This window comes from Notamacropus eugenii, chromosome 2 (assembly GCF_028372415.1).
Source record: "Notamacropus eugenii isolate mMacEug1 chromosome 2, mMacEug1.pri_v2, whole genome shotgun sequence".
Classification (NCBI taxonomy): domain Eukaryota; kingdom Metazoa; phylum Chordata; class Mammalia; order Diprotodontia; family Macropodidae; genus Notamacropus; species Notamacropus eugenii.
In genome coordinates, this window is record NC_092873.1 from 14023124 (window position 1) to 14028405 (window position 5282).

Genomic DNA, 5282 nt, shown 5'->3' on the forward strand with positions numbered 1-5282 from the left:
ACTCTCCAGTTAGCAGAGGAGAAGCTGGGACTTCGTTTGGTGTTGTGCAGCCTCTTCTACCTTGAAGTAGCATACGGGTAATTGCCTCAAACCCCCATTGCCAGGAACTACCTGGCCTCCAACGTCCAAGAAAGAGACGTTTGCAGAACTGATACCATAAGAAGTCATTTGGATGTAAGCTGACTTCAACCTGGGTTTCATGTCTGGAGGAGACACAGTCTCATGAGCAAGTCCCGTGAAGTAAAGATGGGGAGGTTGCCATCTAGCCTGAAGACTTTGAGGAAACTGAGAGTCTCAGGGATTACTTCACTAAGAGAAGTCAGGAGTCTTGTTGGAGAGAGGTGGAAGGGGTGTGTGTGTGCTCCAGGCTTTATCATAACATCACATGACTCACTCCTAGGGGAGGTCTGGGCAGCCTTGCAGGGCACACATATCCCTGTGCTCTCTGGAAGTTCCAAAGCACTCCCAGCCTCCTGAAGCCCAGTACCTTAGAACCTTATTTTCTTATGATGAGACCTTTCCTTGTCGTTTTGCTGCTTGCTAGCTTGGTGATTTACTACTGTGAAGGTGAGTCACCTTGCCCTGCCTGATCCCTCCCTGCGAGGGTTGCATTCCCCACTCATCTGGCCCTGACAGCAGGGAACCTATTGGGTCATTCATTTTAGGTCTCAGGGTATTCATGCTCTGGATCACTCTACTTCAAGGAACTCAAAGTATAAGGTATGGAGAATCCATGAGAGGTCCTGTAGTCCATTTCCCTGCCTCTCCAGGCTGAATTAACAAAAAAATGAGTTGCCATATTCTCTCCAGTTTCTTCAGCCTTTGCTGTCTGTGCTGGAGTGTCTTCAGTCAGGAATTATATCAAGGATGGGGAAAGGATCAAAAGGCAGCAAAGAAAGATTATATAACAGCCCAAAGCAGTGTCTCTAACTGTCATAATTTCTCTTTGTGTATTTCATCCACTTCCATGAATATGACGAGAAAGTTCACCTTGGACCGCGTTAGTTTTCTGAGAGATCTCATGCTGACCATAATAGATAAGAATGAATGTGTCAAACAACTAAGTGAGGAAAAATGGAAATTCTTCAGTGAGTTTGTAGTCATATCTTTTGCTAATCCTCTTAGAACTTGTTCATGTTTAGCTGCTATTTTTGAGCCCAGTACCAGATGTAAGGAATAACAGAGTAGATGTCCTAGATTCTTAGACCAGTCCTTTTATTTCTTAGCTAGCCTAGAGAACCAAACCCAGTTGATTTTCTTGGATTCATAAGCTGAGCCAGACTCTCTACTGTGGGTTAGAGAGCTGAGCCTGGCCACTTTGTCTCAGCCAATGTTTAGAGTAGCTCCCTTTCCTGAGGTAAGATCCCTGAGCATGGCTCCTTTCCTTAGATGAGATCTTGAGCTGTATTTCCTTCCCTGGACCAGGACTGAGCCTGGATCCCCTTCTTTCCCAGCCTGATAATCAGCCTAATGTGATTCTATAGCTGAAAAAAATTATCCTGACTTCTCAAGATTTGTGTCCTTTAGTCCCTGAGTTTGTTTTCGTTGGTAAACTGCCAGAGAGTTGGTCGTATCTACTCCAGCTTGAGAGGGGATTTCTCTTTCTATGTCCTGTTGTTGGGCTTTCTTATTACTCTATAGAAATGCAGAAGATTTGTGTGGGTTTATTTTGTAACCTGCAACTTTGCCAAACTTGTTTATTATGTCCAGAAGTTTTTTGCTTGAATCTCTGGGATTTTCAGCCTATATCTTGGTATCATCTGCAAAGAGGGATAACTTAGTGTCTCGTTTGCCCATTTGGCTTCTCTTTTTCTTCTGTTATTGCTACAGGTAATATTTGTAGTGTCATACTGAATAATAATGGTGATAACTGACAACCTTGTTTCACCTCTGATCTTATGGGAAATACATCTAGCTTATCTCCATTGCACACAATGCTTACTGAAGACTTTGGGGAGATACTACTTATTGTTTTATGGAAAGTTCCCTTTATTCTTATGCTCTCCAATATTTTTAATAGGAATGGGTGTTGTATTTTGTCAAAAACTTTTTTCAGCATCTATTGAGATAATCCTGTGGTATCTGTTGGTTTTCTTGTTGATATGATGGATAATGCTAATAGTTTTTCTAATACTCAACCAGTCCTTCACTCCTGGTATGAATCCCACCTGATCATAATGTATTATTCTCATGATAACCTGCTCTATTCTTTTTGCTAAAATCTTATTTAAAATTTTCGCATCTATATTCATGAGAGAAATTGGTCTATATTTTTCCTTGTCTGTTTTGCCTCTTCCTGGGTTAGGTATGAAAGCCATATTAGTATCATTAAGAGGGTTTGGGAAGACTCCTTCCTCTATTTTCACAAAGAGTCTATATAGTGTTGGAATTAACTGTTCTTTAAATGTTTGATGGAATTCACTGGTACATCCGTCCAGCCCTGGCAATATTTTTTTCTAGGGAAATCATTGAGACTTGTTCAATGTTTTTTTCTGAGATGAAGTTGAGTATATGCACACCTCTTCAAGACACTTTTCACACAAATGAAGTCAGATCTAAGGAAGAGGCAAAACATCAGTTGCTTGTGGGTAGGCCAAAGCAATATAATAAAAATGACAATTTTCCCTCAATTAGTTTACTTATTTAGTGCCATATCAATCAAAGTGTGTGATAATTATTTTCTAGAGCTGGAAAAATAGTATCAAAATTCATCTGGAAGAACAAAAGGTCCAGAACATCCATGACAAGAAATCCCAGGGAATGTGGCCTAGCGCTACCAGATCTCCAGTTGTCTTTCAAAGCAGCAAATATGAAAATCACTCGATACGTAGTAAGAAAGAGAAGGGTAGAGTAGTGGAATGAGCTAGGTACTCAAGACAGAGTGGACAACGAATATAGCAATGTACTGTTTGATAAACCCAAGGACCCAGCTTCTGGGATAAGAAGTCACTGTTTGGCAAAAATGGTTGGGACAACTGGAAAAGACTATGGCAGAAACTAGGCATAGACCCATGCCTGACATCATATAGAAGAGTAAAATCCAAATTTGTGCACAATCTAGGCGTAAAGATTGATCCTATGGAGAAATTCATGGAGGAAGGAATAGTGTATTTTTCTGACTAAAGAAGAGATAGATAGTAGTATGAAGTGCAAGGTGGGTAATTTTGATTACCTTCCACTGACAAGGTTTGGCACAACCAAACCCAATGCACCAAAAATCGGAGAGATGTAGAAAACTGGGAAAGGATTTTGACAGAATGTCGGGGATAATTGCGTCATTTCAAGAATATATACAGAACTGAGTCAAATTGACAAAATTACAAGTCATTCCCCAATTGATAAATGGTCAAAGGATGTGAACAGATAGTTTTCAGAGGAAGAAATTAAAGCTTTCTATAGCCATATGAACAAAATGCTCTAAATCACTTTTGATTAGAGAGATGCAAATCAAAGCAACTCTGAGGTACAGCATCACACCTGTAAGATTGGCAAACATGACAGAACAGGGAAATGATAAATGTTGCAGAGTATGTGGGAGAGTTGGAACACTAATTCGTTGTTGGTGGAGCTGCGAGCGCATCCAACCATTCTGGAGAGAGGTTTGGAAGTATGCCCAAAGGGCTACAAGAATGTGCATACCCTTTGACCCAGCAATATCGCTACTAGGACTGTATCCAAAAACATCATAAAAAAGGAAAGGGTCCGACATGTACCAAAATATTTCTAGCAGCGCTCCTTGAAGTTGCCAAAAAGTGGAAATCAAGGTGATGCCCCTCAATTTGCGAATGGCTGAATAAGTTGTGGTATAGAAATGTCATGGAGTACTATTGCACCAGAAGAAATGATGAACAGGAAGACTTCAGAGAGGCCTGGAAGGACTTTTATGATCTGAGGCTGAGCGAAAGGAGCAGAACCAGGAGAATTTTGTGCACAGCAATGACCACAGTGGGAGAGAGATTTTTCTGGTAGACTTGGAATTTTGTAGTAATGCAAAGACTTAAAAAATATTCCCAATGATCTTCTAAGGCAAAATGCCTTTCATATCACAGAAAGAACTAGGGAATTCAAAAGCAAAATATAGCAGATAATTTTTTTCCTGTGTATTATGTTTTGGTTTGTCCTATGGTTTCTCCCATTCATTATAATTCTTCTACGCAGCGTGACTATAATGAAAATACGTTTAATAGGATTGTATGCATGCATCCTATATAAAACTGTTTGCCGTCTGAGGGCAGGAGGAGGGACGGAGGAGGGAGGGAGGCGAAAGAAATGTAAATTATACGGTCGGGATTGTAGAACACCCAAAATAAAGAAAATTAATATTAAAAAAAAAAAAGATGTGTCACTTGTTCCTGGATTTTCCAAATTCTCCTTTCTTCCTCCTCTCCCTGAACGTGCTCATGCCAACACTGAATACCGAATCAACTTTGAATCCCTAACCTCTGGCTGCTGGGATCCCTGTTTTCTTTGGAATGACTGGAGTAACAGGGATGTAAGAATTTGTGCTAACTCAATTCTCAAAGAAAGGGCTGAGCCACAGTCACATATTTCTGTCTTTTTTTGAGGAAAAATGGAAGATTATTTTTAGAAAAGGTGTTGCAAATGCAGTTTGTTCCTGAATCTGTCCTCATACTTACTTAGCTGTGTCTGAGATTGGGTGGTGGGACTTCATGGAATCAAAAAGGACCAAGCAGGTGAAAGAGTACAATTGTTGGAATGACATTCATAGCATTTATAGCATTATAGCATATGTAGCTGAACTACAGTCACATATTTCTGTCTTTTTTAGGAAAAATGGCAGACTATTAAAAAAGGTGTTGCCTCCTAGAAGCTTTTGTGGAACCAAATGGACATCTTGTCAATGAGGGGCCCACTCATTGTAGAATGTAAACCTCAACGTTGCCTGTGATCCTGAGGATCCACCGCAAAGCCTCCCCTCAATAAAGCGAAGGCAGTTTCTTCCTGAATCTGTCCTCATACTTAGTTAGCTGTGTCTGAGATTAGGTGGTGGAACTTAATCGAATCAAAAAACCAAACACCAAGTTGGTGAAAGGGTACAATTGTTTGAATGATGTTTATAGCACACCAATTGATTGTTCTCTGAGGCCTGGAGGCTCCAAACAATGAGCTTTCATGATGGGCTATGTGGTGGGTAGAAGTCACTTAAGCTGTCTGTACCTCAGGTTTCTCATTGTCAAACCAGGGGAATATTCTGGCAGTCATATCTATATTTCCTGGGCTTCTTCTTTGAAGGGTCCAATGGAATGACCAGCCGTACTCCT